The following is a 19,253-nucleotide window of genomic DNA, read 5'->3' on the forward strand; positions in this document are numbered from 1 at the left end:
TTTGATCGTTCCCTGGAGGACCTGTAGTAGTTTCCGATTAACATCTGGAGGCATTTTGTAATCTGTGGACTATCAGAGTGTTGATGAAACACAGAAAATGCATCGGGATTGAATACAACAGTCACCATGCGCACTTTCCTCCATGGGAATAATGTCTCAAAGAGTTTACGCTTTTATCGTTCCCTGGAAGACCTGTAGTAGTTTCCGATGCACATTTGGAGGCATTATGTAATCTGTGGACTATCAGAGTGTTGATGAAACACAGAAATTGCATTGGGATTGAATACAACTGTCACCATGCACACTTTCCTCCATGGCAGTAATGTCTCAAAGAGTCTACGCTTTGATCGTTCCCTGGAGGACCTGTAATAGTTTCCGATTAACATCTGGAGGCATTTTGTAATCTGTGGACTATCAGAGTGTTGATGATACATAGAAATTGCATCGGGATTGAATACAACAATCACCATGAGCACATTCCTCCATAAAAGTAATGTCTCAAACAGTCTATGCTTTGATCGTTCCCTGGAAGACCAGTAGTAGTTTCCGATGCAAATCTGGAGGCATTCTGTAATCTGTGGAGTATCAGAGTGTTGATGAAACACAGATATTGCATCGGGATTGAATACAACAGTCACCATGCGCACTTTCCTCCATGGGAGTAATGTCAAAAACAGTCTACGTTTTGATCGTACCCTGGAAGACCAGCAGTAGTTCCCGATGCATATCTTGCGACATTCTGTAATCTGTGGACTATCAGAGTGTTGATGAAACACGGAAAATGCATCGGGATTGAATACAACAGGCACCATGCGCACATTCCTCCATAAAAGTAATGTCTCAAACAGTCTACGCTTTGATCGTTCCCTGGAAGACCAGTAGTAGTTTCCGATGCACATCTGGAGGCATTCTGTAATCTGTGGACTATCAGAGTGTTGATGAAACACAGAAATTGCATCGGTATTGAATACAACAGTCACCATGCGCACTTTAATCCATGGGAGTAATGCCTCAAACAGTCTACGCTTTGATCGGTCCCTGGAAGAGCAGTAGTAGTTTCCGATGCACATCTGGAGGCATTCTGTAATCTTTGGACTATCAGAGTGTTGATGAAAGACAGAAAATGCATCGGGATTGAATACAACAGTCACCATGCGCACTTTCCTCCACGGGAGTAATGTCTCAAACAATGTACGCTTTGATCGTTCCCTGGAAGACCAGTAGTAGTTTTCGATGCACCTCTGGTGGCATTCTGTAATGTGTAGACTATCAGAGTGTTGATGAAACACAGTAATTGCATCCGGATTGAATAAAACAGTCACCATGCTCACTTTCCTCCATGGGAGAAATGTTTCTAACAGTCTACACTTTGATCGTTCCCTGGAAGTCCAGTAGTAGTTTCCGATGCACATTTGGAGGCATTCTGTAATCTGTGGAGTATCAGAGTGTTGATGAAACACAGAAATTGCATCGGGATTGAATACGACAGTCACCATGCGCACTTTTCTCCATGGGAGTAATGTCTCAAACAGTCTACGCTTTGATCGTTCCCGGGAAGACCAGTAGTAGTTTCCGATTAACATCTGGAGGCATTTTGTAATCTGTGGACTATCAGAGTGTTGATGAAACACAGAAATTGCATCGGGATTGAATACAACAGTCACCATGCGCACATTCCTCCATAAAATAATGTCTCAAACAGTCTACGCTTTGATCGTTCCCTGGAAGCCCAGTAGTAGTTTCCGATGCTCATTTGGAGGCATTCTGTAATCTGTGGACTATCAGAGTGTTGATGAAACACAGAAATTGCATCGGGATTCAATACAACAGTCACAATGCGCTGTTTCTTACATAAAAGTAATGTCTCAAACAGTCTACGCTTTCATCGTTCCCTGGAGACCAGTAGTAGTTTCCGATGCACATCTCGTGCCATTCTGAAATCTGTGGTCTATCAGAGTGTTTATAAAACACTGTATATGCATCGGGATTGAATACAACAGTCACCATGCGCCCTTTCCTCCATGGGAGTAATGTAACAAACAGCCTACGCTTTGATCGTTAACTGGAAGACCAGTAGTAGTTTCCGATTAACATCTGGAGGCATTCTGTAATCTGTGGACTATCAGAGTGTTGATGAAACACAGAAATTGCATCGGGATTGAATACAACATTCTCCATGCGCAGTTCGATCCATAGGAGTAATGTCTCAAACAGTCTACGCTTTGATCGTTCAGTGGAAGGCCAGTAGTAGTTTCAACTGCACATCTGGAGGCATTCTGTAATCTGTTGAGTATCAGAGTGTTGATGAAACACAGAAATTGCATCGGGATTCAATACATCAGTCACCATGCGCACTTTCCTCCATGGCAGTAATGTCTCAAAGAGTCTACGCTTTGATCGTCCCCGGGAAGACCAGTAGTAGTTTCCGATGCACATCTCGTGGCATTCTGTAATCTGTGGACTATCAGAGTGTTGATGAAACAAAGAAAATGCATCGGGATTGAATACAACAGTCACCATGCGCACTTTCCTCCATGGGAGTAATGTCTCAAAGAGTTTTTCGCTTTCATTGTTCCCTGGAAGACCAGTAGTAGTTTCCGATGCACATCTGGAGGCATTCTGTATTCTGTGGACTATTAGAGTGTTGATGAAACACAGAAATTGCATCGGGATTGAATACAACAGTCACCATGCGCACATTCCTCCATAAAAGTAATGTCTCAAACAGTCTACGCTTTGATCGTTCCCTGGAAGACCAGTAGTAGTTTCCGATGCACATCTGGAGGCATTCTGTAATCTGTAGACTATTAGAGTGTTGATGAAACACAGAAATTGCATCGGGATTGAATACAACAGTCACCATGCGCACATTCCTCCATAAAAGTAATGTCTCAAACAGTCTACGCTTTGATCGTTCCCTGGAAGACCAGTAGTAGTTTCCGATGCTCATCTGGAGGCATTCTGTAATCTGTGGACTATCAGAGTGTTGATGAAACACAGAAATTGCATCGGTATTGAATACAACAGTCACCATGCGCACTTTAATCCATGGGAGTAATGCCTCAAACAGTCTACGCTTTGATCGGTCCCTGGAAGAGCGGTAGTAGTTTCCGATGCACATCTGGAGGCATTCTGTAATCTTTGGACTATCAGAGTGTTGATGAAAGACAGAAAATGCATCGGGATTGAATACAACAGTCACCATGCGCACTTTCCTCCACGGGAGTAATGTCTCAAACAATGTACGCTTTAATCGTTAACTGGAAGACCAGTAGTAGTTTTCGATGCACCTCTGGTGGCATTCTGTAATGTGTAGACTATCAGAGTGTTGATGAAACACAGTAATTGCATCCGGATTGAATACAACATTCTCCATGCGCAGTTTCCTCCATGGGAGTAATGTCTCAAACAGTCTACGCTTTGATCGTTCCCTGGAAGACCAGTAGTAGTTTCCGATTAACATCTGGAGGCATTCTGTAATCTGTGGACTATCAGAGTGTTGATGAAACACAGAAATTGCATCGGGATTCAATACAACAGTCACCATGCGCTGTTTCTTACATAAAAGTAATGTCTAAACAGTCTACGCTTTCATCGTTCCCTGGAGACCAGTAGTAGTTTCCGATGCACATCTCGTGGCATTCTGAAATCTGTGGTCTATCAGAGTGTTGATGAATCACTGTAAATGCATCGGGATTGAATACAACAGCTACCACGCGCCCTTTCCTCCATGGGAGTAATGTAACAAACAGCCTACGCTTTGATCGTTAACTGGAAGACCAGTAGTAGTTTCCGATTAACATCTGGAGGCATTCTGTAATCTGTGGACTATCAGAGTGTTGATGAAACACAGAAATTGCATCGGGATTGAATACAACATTCTCCATGCGCAGTTCGATCCATAGGAGTAATGTCTCAAACAGTCTACGCTTTGATCGTTCAGTGGAAGGCCAGTAGTAGTTTCAACTGCACATCTGGAGGCATTCTGTAATCTGTTGAGTATCAGAGTGTTGATGAAACACAGAAATTGCATCGGGATTGAATACAACAGTCACCATGCGCACTTTCCTCCATGGGAGTAATGTCTCAAAGAGTCTACGCTTTGATCGTTCCCGGGAAAACCAGTAGTAGTTTCCGATGCACATCTCGTGGCATTCTGTAATCTGTGGACTATCAGAGTGTTGATGAAACAAAGGAAATGCATCGGGATTGAATACAACAGTCACCATGCGCACTTTCCTCCATGGGAGTAATGTCTCAAAGAGTTTACACTTTGATCGTTCCCTGGAAGACCAGTAGTAGAGTCCGATGCACATTTGGAGGCATTCTGTAATCTGTCTAGTATCAGAGTGTTGATAAAACGCAGAAATTGCATCGGGATTGAATACAACAGTCACTATGCGCACATTCCTCCATGGGAGTAATGTCTAGACAGTCTACGCTTTGATCGTTCCCGGGAAGAACATTAGTAGTTTCCGATGCACATCTCGTGGCATTCTGTAATCTGTGGACTATCAGAGTGTTGATGAAACACAGAAAATGCATCGGGATTGAATACAACAGTCACCATGCGCACTTTCCTCCATGGGAGTAATGTCTCAAAGAGTTTACGCTTTTATCGTTCCCTGGAAGACCAGTAGTAGTTTCCGATGCACATTTGGGGCATACTGTAATCTGTGGAGTGTCAGAGTGTTGATGAAACACAGAAATTGCATCCGGATTGAATACAACAGTCACCATGCGCACTTTCCTCCATGGGAGTAATGTCTCAAACAGTCTACGCTTTGATCGTTCCAAGGGAAGACAAGTAGTAGCTTCCGATGCAGATCTCGTGGCATTCTGTAATCTGTGGACTATCAGAGTGTTGATGAAACACAGAAAATGCATCGGGATTGGATACAACAGTCACCATGCGCACTTTCCTCCATGGGAGTAATGTCTCAAACAGTCTACGCTTTGATCGTTCCTGGGAAGACCAGTAGTAGTTTCCGATGCACATCTCGTGGCATTCTGTAATCTGTGGACAATCAGAGTGTTGATGAAACACAGAAAATGCATCGGGATTGGATACAACAGTCACCATGCGCACTTTCCTCCATGGGAGTAATGTCTTAAACAGTCTACGCTTTGATCGTTCCCTGGAAGACCAGTAGTAGTTTCCGAAGCACATTTGGAGGTATTCTGTAATCTGTGGAGTATCAGAGTGTTGATGAAACACAGAAATTGCATCGGGATTGAATACAACAGTCACCATGTTCAGTTTCCTCCATGGGAGTAATGTCTCAAACAGTCTACGCTTTGATCGTTCCCTGGAAGACCAGTAGTAGTTTCTGATTAACATCTGGAGGCATTCTGTAATCTGTGGAGTATCAGAGTGTTGATGAAACACAGAAAATGCATCGGGATTGAATACAACAGTCACCATGCGTACATTCCTCCATAAAAGTAATGTCTCAAACAGTCTACGCTTTGATGGTTTCCTGGAAGACCAGTAGTAGTTTCCGAATCACATGTGGAGGCATTCTGTAATCTGTGGACTATCAGAGTGTTGATGAAACACAGAAATTTCATCGGGATTCAATACAACAGTCACCATGCGCTGTTTCTTATATAAAAGTAATGTCTCAAACAGTCTACGCTTTCATCGTTCCCTGGAGACCAGTAGTAGTTTCCGATGCACATCTCGTGGCATTCTGTAATCTGTGGTCTATCAGATTGTTGATGAATCACTGTAAATGCATCGTGATTGAATACAACAGTCACGATGCGCCTTTTCCTCCATGGCAGTAATGTAACAAACAGCCTACGCTTTGATCGTTAACTGGAAGACCAGTAGTAGTTTCCGATTAACATCTGGAGGCATTCTGTAATCTGTGGACTATCAGAGTGTTGATGAAACACAGAAATTGCATCGGGATTGAATACAACATTCTCCATGCGCAGTTCGATCCATAGGAGTAATGTCTCAAACAGTCTACGCTTTGATCGTTCAGTGGAAGGCCAGTAGTAGTTTCAACTGCACATCTGGAGGCATTCTGTAATCTGTTGAGTATCAGAGTGTTGATGAAACACAGAAATTGCATCGGGATTGAATACAACAGTCACCATGCGCACTTTCCTCCATGGGAGTAATGTCTCAAAGAGTCTACGCTTTGATCGTTCCCGGGAAGACCAGTAGTAGTTTCCGATGCACATCTCGTGGCATTCTGTAATCTGTGGACTATCAGAGTGTTGATGAAACAAAGGAAATGCATCGGGATTGAATACAACAGTCACCATGCGCACTTTCCTCCATGCGAGTAATGTCTCAAAGTGTTTACACTTTGATCGTTCCCTGGAAGACCAGTAGTAGAGTCCGATGCACATTTGGAGGCATTCTGTAATCTGTGGAGTATCAGAGTGTTGATAAAACGCAGAAATTGCATCAGGATTGAATACAACAGTCACTATGCGCACATTCCTCCATGGGAGTAATGTCTAGACAGTCTACGCTTTGATCGTTCCCGGGAAGAACAGTAGTAGTTTCCGATGCACATCTCGTGGCATTCTGTAATCTGTGGACTATCAGAGTGTTGATGAAACACAGAAAATGCATCGGGATTGAATACAACAGTCACCATGCGCACTTTCCTCCATGGGAGTAATGTCTCAAAGAGTTTACGCTTTTATCGTTCCCTGGAAGACCAGTAGTAGTTTCCGATGCACATTTGGAGGCATTCTGTAATCTGTAGACTATCAGAGTGTTGATGAAACACAGTAATTGCATCCGGATTGAATAAAACACTCACCATGCTCACTTTCCTCCATGGGAGTAATGTCTCTAACAGTCTACGCTTTGATCGTTTCCTGGAAGACCGGTAGTAGTTTCCGATGAACTTCTGGAGGCTTTCTGTAATCTGTGGACTATCCGAGTGTTGATGAAACACAGAAATTGCATCGGGATTGAATACGACAGTCACGATGCGTACATTCCTCCATAAAAGTAATGTCTCAAACAGTCTACGCTTTGATGGTTTCCTGGAAGACCAGTAGTAGTTTCCGATTCACATGTGGAGGCATTCTGTAATCTGTGGACTATCAGAGTGTTGATGAAACACAGAAATTTCATCGGGATTCAATACAACAGTCACCATGCGCTGTTTCTTACATAAAAGTAATGTCTCAAACAGTCTACGCTTTCATCGTTCCCTGGAGACCAGTAGTAGTTTCCGATGCACATCTCGTGGCATTCTGTAATCTGTGGTCTATCAGATTGTTGATGAATCACTGTAAATGCATCGTGATTGAATACAACAGTCACGATGCGCCTTTTCCTCCATGGGAGTAATGTAACAAACAGCCTACGCTTTGATCGTTAACTGGAAGACCAGTAGTAGTGTCCGATTAACATCTGGAGGCATTCTGTAATCTGTGGACTATCAGAGTGTTGATGAAACACAGAAACTGCATCAGAATTGAATACAACATTCTCCATGCGCAGTTCGATCCATAGGATTAATGTCTCACACAGTCTACGCTTTGATCGTTCAGTGGAAGGCCAGTAGCAGTTTCAACTGCACATCTGGAGGCATTCTGTGATCTGTTGAGTATCAGAGTGTTGATGAAACACAGAAATTTCATCGGGATTGAATACAACAGTCACCATGCGCACTTTCCTCCATGGGAGTAATGTCTCTAACAGTCTATGATTTGATCATTCCCTGGAAAACCAGTAGTAGTTTCCGATGCACATTTGGAGGCATTCTGTAATCTGTGGAGTATCAGAGTGTTGATGGAAAACTGAAATTGCATCAGGATTGAATACAACAGTCACCATGCGCACTTTCCTTCATGGGAGTAATGTCCCAAACAGTCTACGCTTTGATCGTTCCCTGGAGAACAAGTAGTAGTTTCCGATTAACATCTGCAGGCATTTTGTAATCTGTGGACTATCAGAGTGTTGATGAAACACAGAAATTGCATCGGGATTGAATACAACATTCTCCATGCGCAGTTTCCTCCATGGGAGTAATGTCTCAAACAGTCTACGCTTTGATCGTTCCCTGGAAGACCAGTAGTAGTTTCCGATTAACATCTGGAGGCATTCTGTAATCTGTGGACTATCAGAGTGTTGATGAAACACTGAAATTGCATGGGGATTGAATACAACAGTCACCATGCGTACATTCCTCCATAAAAGTAATGTCTCAAACAGTCTACGCTTTGATGGTTTCCTGGAAGACCAGTAGTAGTTTCCGATTCACATGTGGAGGCATTCTGTAATCTGTGGACTATCAGAGTGTTGATGAAACACAGAAATTGCATCGGGATTCAATACAACAGTCACCATGCGCTGTTTCTTACATAAATGTAATGTCTCAAACAGTCTACGCTTTCATCGTTCCCTGGAGACCAGTAGTAGTTTCCGATGCACATCTCGTGGCATTCTGTAATCTGTGTTCTATCAGAGTGTTGATGAAACACTGTAAATGAATCGGGATTGAATACAACAGTCACCATGCGCCCTTTTCTCCATGGGAGTAATGTAACAAACATCCCACGCTTTGATCGTTAACTGGAAGACCTGTAGTAGTTTCCGATTAAAATCTGGAGGCATTCTGTAATCTGTGGACTATCAGAGTGTTGATGAAAGACAGAAAATGCATCGGGATTGGATACAACAGTCACCATGCGCACTTTCCTCCATGGGAGTAATGTCTTAAACAGTCTACGCTTTGATCGTTCCCTGGAAGACCAGTAGTAGATTCCGATGCACATTTGGAGGCATTCTGTAATCTGTGGAGTATCAGAGTGTTGATGAAGCACAGAAATTACATCAGGATTGAATACAACAGTCACCATGCGCAGTTTCCTCCATGGGAGTAATGTCTCAAACAGTCTACGCTTTCATCGTTCCCTGGAAGACCAGTAGTAGTTTCCGATGCACATCTCGTGGCATTCTGTAATCTGTGGCCTATCAGAGTGTTGATGAAACACAGAGAATGCATCGGGATTGGATACAACAGTCACCATGCGCACTTTCCTCTATGGGAGTAATGTCTCAAACAGTCTACGCTTTGATCGTTCCCTGGAAGACCAGTAGTAGTTTCCGATGCACATTTGGGGCATACTGTAATCTGTGGAGTATCAGAGTGTTGATGAAACACAGAAATTGCATCCGGATTGAATACAACAGTCACCATGCGCACTTTCCTCCATGGGAGTAATGTCTCAAACAGTCTACGCTTTGATCGTTCCAAGGGAAGACAAGTAGTAGCTTCCGATGCAGATCTCGTGGCATTCTGTAATCTGTGGACTATCAGAGTGTTGATGAAACACAGAAAATGCATCGGGATTGGATACAACAGTCACCATGCGCACTTTCCTCCATGGGAGTAATGTCTCAAACAGTCTACGCTTTGATCGTTCCTGGGAAGACCAGTAGTAGTTTCCGATGCACATCTCGTGGCATTCTGTAATCTGTGGACAATCAGAGTGTTGATGAAACACAGAAAATGCATCGGGATTGGATACAACAGTCACCATGCGCACTTTCCTCCATGGGAGTAATGTCTTAAACAGTCTACGCTTTGATCGTTCCCTGGAAGACCAGTAGTAGTTTCCGAAGCACATTTGGAGGTATTCTGTAATCTGTGGAGTATCAGAGTGTTGATGAAACACAGAAATTGCATACGGGATTGAATACAACAGTCACCATGTTCAGTTTCCTCCATGGGAGTAATGTTTCAAACAGTCTACGCTTTGATCGTTCCCTGGAAGACCAGTAGTAGTTTCCGATTAACATCTGGAGGCATTCTGTAATCTGTGGAGTATCAGAGTGTTGATGAAACACAGAAAATGCATCGGGATTGAATACAACAGTCACCATGCGTACATTCCTCCATAAAAGTAATGTCTCAAACAGTCTACGCTTTGATGGTTTCCTGGAAGACCAGTAGTAGTTTCCGATTCACATGTGGAGGCATTCTGTAATCTGTGGACTATCAGAGTGTTGATGAAACACAGAAATTTCATCGGGATTCAATACAACAGTCACCATGCGCTGTTTCTTACATAAAAGTAATGTCTCAAACAGTCTACGCTTTCATCGTTCCCTGGAGACCAGTAGTAGTTTCCGATGCACATCTCGTGGCATTCTGTAATCTGTGGTCTGTCAGATTGTTGATGAATCACTGTAAATGCATCGTGATTGAATACAACAGTCACAATGCGCCTTTTCCTCCATGGGAGTAATGTAACAAACAGCCTACGCTTTGATCGTTAACTGGAAGACCAGTAGTAGTTTCCGATTAACATCTGGAGGCATTCTGTAATCTGTGGACTATCAGAGTGTTGATGAAACACAGAAATTGCATCGGGATTGAATACAACATTCTCCATGCGCAGTTCGATCCATAGGATTAATGTCTCACACAGTCTACGCTTTGATCGTTCAGTGGAAGGCCAGTAGCAGTTTCAACTGCACATCTGGAGGCATTCTGTGATCTGTTGAGTATCAGAGTGTTGATGAAACACAGAAATTTCATCGGGATTGAATACAACAGTCACCATGCGCACTTTCCTCCATGGGAGTAATGTCTCTAACAGTCTATGATTTGATCGTTCCCTGGAAAACCAGTAGTAGTTTCCGATGCACATTTGGAGGCATTCTGTAATCTGTGGAGTATCAGAGTGTTGATGGAAAACTGAAATTGCATCAGGATTGAATACAACAGTCACCATGCGCACTTTCCTTCATGGGAGTAATGTCCCAAACAGTCTACGCTTTGATCGTTCCCTGGAGAACAAGTAGTAGTTTCCGATTAACATCTGCAGGCATTTTGTAATCTGTGGACTATCAGAGTGTTGATGAAACACAGAAATTGCATCGGGATGAATACAACATTCTCCATGCGCAGTTTCCTCCATGGGAGTAATGTCTCAAACAGTCTACGCTTTGATCGTTCCCTGGAAGACCAGTAGTAGTTTCCGATTAACATCTGGAGGCATTCTGTAATCTGTGGACTATCAGAGTGTTGATGAAACACAGAAATTGCATGGGGATTGAATACAACAGTCACCATGCGTACATTCCTCCATAAAAGTAATGTCTCAAACAGTCTACGCTTTGATGGTTTCCTGGAAGACCAGTAGTAGTTTCCGATTCACATGTGGAGGCATTCTGTAATCTGTGGACTATCAGAGTGTTGATGAAACACAGAAATTGCATCGGGATTCAATACAACAGTCACCATGCGCTGTTTCTTACATAAATGTAATGTCTCAAACAGTCTACGCTTTCATCGTTCCCTGGAGACCAGTAGTAGTTTCCGATGCACATCTCGTGGCATTCTGTAATCTGTGTTCTATCAGAGTGTTGATGAAACACTGTAAATGAATCGGGATTGAATACAACAGTCACCATGCGCCCTTTTCTCCATGGGAGTAATGTAACAAACAGCCTACGCTTTGATCGTTAACTGGAAGACCTGTAGTAGTTTCCGATTAACATCTGGAGGCATTCTGTAATCTGTGGACTATCAGAGTGTTGATGAAACACAGAAATTGCATGGGGATTGAATACAACAGTCACCATGCGTACATTCCTCCATAAAAGTAATGTCTCAAACAGTCTACGCTTTGATGGTTTCCTGGAAGACCAGTAGTAGTTTCCGATTCACATGTGGAGGCATTCTGTAATCTGTGGACTATCAGAGTGTTGATGAAACACAGAAATTGCATCGGGATTCAATACAACAGTCACCATGCGCTGTTTCTTACATAAATGTAATGTCTCAAACAGTCTACGCTTTCATCGTTCCCTGGAGACCAGTAGTAGTTTCCGATGCACATCTCGTGGCATTCTGTAATCTGTGTTCTATCAGAGTGTTGATGAAACACTGTAAATGAATCGGGATTGAATACAACAGTCACCATGCGCCCTTTTCTCCATGGGAGTAATGTAACAAACAGCCTACGCTTTGATCGTTAACTGGAAGACCTGTAGTAGTTTCCGATTAACATCTGGAGGCATTCTGTAATCTGTGGACTATCAGAGTGTTGATGAAACACAGAAATTGCATCGGGATTGAATACAACTTTCTCCATGCGCAGTTCGATCCATAGGAGTAATGTCTCTAACAGTCTACGCTTTGATCGTTCAGTGGAAGGCCAGTAGTAGTTTCAACCGCACATCTGGAGGCATTCTGTAATCTATGGACTATCAGAGTGTTGATGAAACACAGTAATTGCATCCGGATTGAATAAAACACTCACCATGCTCACTTTCCTCCATGGGAGTAATGTCTCTAACAGTCTACGCTTTGATCGTTCAGTGGAAGGCCAGTAGTAGTTTCAACTGCACATCTGGAGGCATTCTGTAATCTATGGACTATCAGAGTGTTGATGAAACACAGTAATTGCATCCGGATTGAATAAAACACTCACCATGCTCACTTTCCTCCATGGGAGTAATGTCTCTAACAGCCTACGCTTTGATCGTTCCCGGGAAGACAAGTAGTAGTTTCCGATGCACATTTGGAGGCATTCTGTAATCTGTGGACTATCAGAGTGTTGATGAAACCCAGAAAATGCATCGGGATTGGATACAACAGTCACCATGCGCACTTTCCTCCATGGGAGTAATGTCTCAAACAGTCTACGCTTTGATCGTTCCCTGGAAGACCAGTAGTAGTTTCCGATGCACATTTGGAGGCATTCTGTAATCTGTGGAGTATGAGAGTGTTGATGAAACACAGATATTGCATCGGGATTGAATACAACAGTCACCATGCGCACTTTCCTCCATGGGAGTAATGTCTCAAACAGTCTACGCTTTGATCGTCCCAAGGGAAGACAAGTAGTAGCTTCCGATGCACATCTCTTGGCATTCTGTAATCTGTGGACTATCAGAGTGTTGATGAAACACAGAAAATGCATCGGGATTGGATACAACAGTCACCATGCGCACTTTCCTCCATGGGAGTAATGTCTTAAACAGTCTACGCTTTGATCGTTCCCTGGAAGACCAGTAGTAGATTCCGATGCACATTTGGAGGCATTCTGTAATCTGTGGAGTATCAGAGTGTTGATGAAGCACAGAAATTGCATCAGGATTGAATACAACAGTCACCATGCGCAGTTTCCTCCATGGGAGTAATGTCTCAAACAGTCTACGCTTTCATCGTTCCCTGGAAGACCAGTAGTAGTTTCCGATTAACATCTGGAGGCATTCTGTAATCTGTGGACTATCAGAGTGTTGATGAAACACAGAAATTGCATGGGGATTGAATACAACAGTCACCATGCGTACATTCCTCCATAAAAGTAATGTCTCAAACAGTCTACGCTTTGATGGTTTCCTGGAAGACCAGTAGTAGTTTCCGATTCACATGTGGAGGCATTCTGTAATCTGTGGACTATCAGAGTGTTGATGAAACACAGAAATTGCATCGGGATTCAATACAACAGTCACCATGCGCTGTTTCTTACATAAATGTAATGTCTCAAACAGTCTACGCTTTCATCGTTCCCTGGAGACCAGTAGTAGTTTCCGATGCACATCTCGTGGCATTCTGTAATCTGTGTTCTATCAGAGTGTTGATGAAACACTGTAAATGAATCGGGATTGAATACAACAGTCACCATGCGCCCTTTTCTCCATGGGAGTAATGTAACAAACAGCCTACGCTTTGATCGTTAACTGGAAGACCTGTAGTAGTTTCCGATTAACATCTGGAGGCATTCTGTAATCTGTGGACTATCAGAGTGTTGATGAAACACAGAAATTGCATCGGGATTGAATACAACTTTCTCCATGCGCAGTTCGATCCATAGGAGTAATGTCTCTAACAGTCTACGCTTTGATCGTTCAGTGGAAGGCCAGTAGTAGTTTCAACCGCACATCTGGAGGCATTCTGTAATCTATGGACTATCAGAGTGTTGATGAAACACAGTAATTGCATCCGGATTGAATAAAACACTCACCATGCTCACTTTCCTCCATGGGAGTAATGTCTCTAACAGTCTACGCTTTGATCGTTCAGTGGAAGGCCAGTAGTAGTTTCAACTGCACATCTGGAGGCATTCTGTAATCTATGGACTATCAGAGTGTTGATGAAACACAGTAATTGCATCCGGATTGAATAAAACACTCACCATGCTCACTTTCCTCCATGGGAGTAATGTCTCTAACAGCCTACGCTTTGATCGTTCCCGGGAAGACAAGTAGTAGTTTCCGATGCACATTTGGAGGCATTCTGTAATCTGTGGACTATCAGAGTGTTGATGAAACCCAGAAAATGCATCGGGATTGGATACAACAGTCACCATGCGCACTTTCCTCCATGGGAGTAATGTCTCAAACAGTCTACGCTTTGATCGTTCCCTGGAAGACCAGTAGTAGTTTCCGATGCACATTTGGAGGCATTCTGTAATCTGTGGAGTATGAGAGTGTTGATGAAACACAGATATTGCATCGGGATTGAATACAACAGTCACCATGCGCACTTTCCTCCATGGGAGTAATGTCTCAAACAGTCTACGCTTTGATCGTCCCAAGGGAAGACAAGTAGTAGCTTCCGATGCACATCTCTTGGCATTCTGTAATCTGTGGACTATCAGAGTGTTGATGAAACACAGAAAATGCATCGGGATTGGATACAACAGTCACCATGCGCACTTTCCTCCATGGGAGTAATGTCTTAAACAGTCTACGCTTTGATCGTTCCCTGGAAGACCAGTAGTAGATTCCGATGCACATTTGGAGGCATTCTGTAATCTGTGGAGTATCAGAGTGTTGATGAAGCACAGAAATTGCATCAGGATTGAATACAACAGTCACCATGCGCAGTTTCCTCCATGGGAGTAATGTCTCAAACAGTCTACGCTTTCATCGTTCCCTGGAAGACCAGTAGTAGTTTCCGATTAACATCTGGAGGCATTCTGTAATCTGTGACTATCTGAGTGTTGATGAAACACAGAAATTGCATCGGGATTGAATACAACAGTCACCATGCGTACATTCTTCCATAAAAGTAATGTCTCAAACAGTCTACGCTTTCATCGTTCCCTGGAGACCAGTAGTAGTTTCCGATGCACATCTCGTGGCATTCTGTAATCTGTGGTCTATCAGATTGTTGATGAATCACTGTAAATGCATCGTGATTGAATACAACAGTCACCATGCGCCCTTTCCTCCATGGGAGTAATGTAACAAACAGCCTACGCTTTGATCGTTAACTGGAAGACCAGTAGTAGTTTCCGATTAACATCTGGAGGCATTCTGTAATCTGTGGACTATCAGAGTGTTGATGAAACACAGAAATTGCATCGGGATTGAATACAACATTCTTCATGCGCAGTTCCCTCCATAGGAGTAATGTCTCAAACAGTCTACGCTTTGATCGTTCAGTGGAAGGCCAGTAGTAGTTTCAACTGCACATCTGGAGGCATTCTGTAATCTGTTGAGTATCAGAGTGTTGATGAAACACAGAAATTGCATCGGGATTGAATACAACAGTCACCATGCGCACTTTCCTCCATGGGAGTAATGTCTCAAAGAGTCTACGCTTTGATCGTTCCCGGGAAGACCAGTAGTAGTTTCCGATGCACATCTCGTGGCATTCTGTAATCTGTGGACTATCAGAGATTTGATGAAACACAGAAAATGCATTGGGATTGAATACAAGAGTCACCATGCGCACTTACCTCCATGGGAGTAATGTATCAAAGAGTTTACGCTTTGATCGTTCCCTGGAAGACCAGTAGTAGTTTCCGATGCACATTTGGAGGCATTCTGTAATCTGTGGAGTATCAGAGTGTTGATAAAACACAGAAATTGCACCGGGATTGAATACAACAGTCACTATGCGCACATTCCTCCATGGGAGTAATGTCTCAAACAGTCTACGCTTTAATCGTTCCCGGGAAGACCAGTAGTAGTTTCCGATGCACATCTCGTGGCATTCTGTAATCTGTGGACTATCAGGGTGTTGATGAAACACAGAAAATGCATCGGGATTGAATACAACAGTCACCATGCGCACTTTAATCCATGGGAGTAATGTCTCAAAGAGTTTACGCTTTGATCGTTCCCTGGAAGACCAGTAGTAGTTTCCGATGCACATCTCGTGGCATTCTGTAATCTGTGGACTATCAGAGTGTTGATGAAACACAGAAATTGCATCGGGATTCAATACAACAGTCACCATGCGCTGTTTCTTACATAAATGTAATGTCTCAAACAGTCTAAGCTTTCATCGTTCCCTGGAGACCAGTAGTAGATTCCGATGCACATCTCGTGGCATTCTGTAATCTGTGTTCTATCAGAGTGTTGATGAAACACTGTAAATGAATCGGGATTGAATACAACAGTCACCATGCGCCCTTTTCTCCATGGGAGTAATGTAACAAACAGCCTACGCTTTGATCGTTAACTGGAAGACCTGTAGTAGTTTCCGATTAACATCTGGAGGCATTCTGTAATCTGTGGACTATCAGAGTGTTGATGAAACACAGAAATTGCATCGGGATTGAATACAACATTCTCCATGCGCAGTTCGATCCATAGGAGTAATGTCTCAAACAGTCTACGCTTTGATCGTTCAGTGGAAGGCCAGTAGTAGTTTCAACTGCACATCTGGAGGCATTCTGTAATCTATGGACTATCAGAGTGTTGATGAAACACAGTAATTGCATCCGGATTGAATAAAACACTCACCATGCTCACTTTCCTCCATGGGAGTAATGTCTGTAACAGCCTACGCTTTGATCGTTCCCGGGAAGACAAGTAGTAGTTTCCGATGCACATCTCGAGGCATTCTGTAATCTGTGTACTATCAGAGTGTTGATGAAACACAGAAAATGCATAGGGATTGGATACAACAGTCACCATGCGCACTTTCCTCCATGGGAGTAATGTCTCAAACAGTCTACTCTTTGATCGTTCCCTGGAAGACCAGTAGTAGTTTCCGATGCACATTTGGAGGCATTCTGTAATTTGTGGAGTATGAGAGTGTTGATGAAACACAGATATTGCATCGGGATTGAATACAACAGTCACCATGCGCACTTTCCTCCATGGGAGTAATGTCTCAAACAGTCTACGCTTTGATCGTTCCAAGGGAAGACAAGTAGTAGCTTCCGATGCACATCTCTTGGCATTCTGTAATCTGTGGACTATCAGAGTGTTGATGAAACACAGAAAATGCATCGGGATTGGATACAACAGTCACCATGCGCACTTTCCTCCATGGGAGTAATGTCTTAAACAGTCTACGCCTTGATCGTTCCTGGGAAGACCAGTAGTAGTTTCCGATGCACATCTCGTAGCATTCTGTAATCTGTGGACTATCAGAGTCTTGATGAAACACAGAAAATGCATCGGGATTGGATACAACAGTCACCATGCGCACTTTCCTCCATGCGAGTAATGTCTTAAACAGTCTACGCTTTGATCGTTCCCTGGAAGACCAGTAGTAGATTCCGATGCACATTTGGAGGCATTCTGTAATCTGTGGAGTATCAGAGTGTTGATGAAGCACAGAAATTGCATCAGGATTGAATACAACAGTCACCATGCGCAGTTTCCTCCATGGGAGTAATGTCTCAAACAGTCTAAGTTTTGATCGTTCCCTGGAGGACCAGTAGTAGTTTCCGATTAACATCTGGAGGCATTCTGTAATCTGTGACTATCAGAGTGTTGATGAAACACAGAAATTGCATCGGGATTGAATACAACAATCACCATGCGTACATTCTTCCATAAAAGTAATGTCTCAAACAGTCTACGCTTTGATGGTTTCCTGGAAGACCAGTAGTAGTTTCCGATTCTTATGTGGAGGCATTCTGTAATCTGTGGACTATCAGAGTGTTGATGAAACACAGAAATTTCATCGGGATTCAATACAACAGTCACCATGCGCTGTTTCTTACATAAAAGTAATGTCTCAAACAGTCTACGCTTTCATCGTTCCCTGGAGACCAGTAGTAGTTTCCGATGCACATCTCGTGGCATTCTGTAATCTGTGGTCTATCAGATTGTTGATGAATCACTGTAAATGCATCGTGATTGAATACAACAGTCACCATGCGCCCTTTCCTCCATGGGAGTAATGTAACAAACAGCCTACGCTTTGATCGTTAACTAGAAGACCAGTAGTAGTTTCCGATTAACATCTGGAGGCATTCTGTAATCTGTGGACTATCAGAGTGTTGATAAAACACAGAAATTGCATCGGGATTGAATACAACATTCTTCATGCGCAGTTCCCTCCATAGGAGTAATGTCTCAAACAGTCTACGCTTTGATCGTTCAGTGGAAGGCCAGTAGTAGTTTCAACTGCACATCTGGAGGCATTCTGTAATCTGTTGAGTATCAGAGTGTTGATGAAACACAGAAATTGCATCGGGATTGAATACAACAGTCACCATGCGCACTTTCCTCCATGGGAGTAATGTCTCAAAGAGTCTACGCTTTGATCGTTCCCGGGAAGACCAGTAGTAGTTTCCGATGCACATCTCGTGGCATTCTGTAATCTGTGGACTATCAGAGATTTGATGAAACACAGAAAATGCATCGGGATTGAATACAAGAGTCACCATGCGCACTTACCTCCATGGGAGTAATGTATCAAAGAGTTTACGCTTTGTTCGTTCCCTGGAAGACCAGTAGTAGTTTCCGATGCACATTTGGAGGCATTCTGTAATCTGTGGAGTATCAGAGTGTTGATAAAACACAGAAATTGCACAGGGATTGAATACAACAGTCACTATGCGCACATTCCTCCATGGGAGTAATGTCTCAAACAGTCTACGCTTTGATCGTTCCCGGGAAGACCAGTAGTAGTTTCCGATGCACATCTCGTGGCATTCTGTAATCTGTGGACTATCAGGGTGTTGATGAAACACAGAAAATGCATCGGGATTGAATACAACAGTCACCATGCGCACTTTCCTCCTTGGGAGTAATGTCTCAAAGAGTTTACGCTTTGATCGTTCCCTGGAAGACCAGTAGTACTTTCCGATGCACATTTGGAGGCATTCTGTAATCTGTGGACTATCAGAGTGTTGATGAAACACACAAATTGCATTGGGATTGAATACAACAGTCACCATGCACACTTTCCTCCATGGCAGTAATGTCTCAAACAGTCTACGCTTTGATCGTTCCCTGGAAGAGCAGTAGTAGTTTCCGATGCACATCTGGAGGCATTCTGTAATCTGTGGACTATCAGAGTGTTGATGAAACACAGAAAATGCATCGGGATTGAATA

This window comes from Schistocerca gregaria, chromosome 6 (assembly GCF_023897955.1).
Source record: "Schistocerca gregaria isolate iqSchGreg1 chromosome 6, iqSchGreg1.2, whole genome shotgun sequence".
Lineage (NCBI taxonomy): Eukaryota > Metazoa > Arthropoda > Insecta > Orthoptera > Acrididae > Schistocerca > Schistocerca gregaria.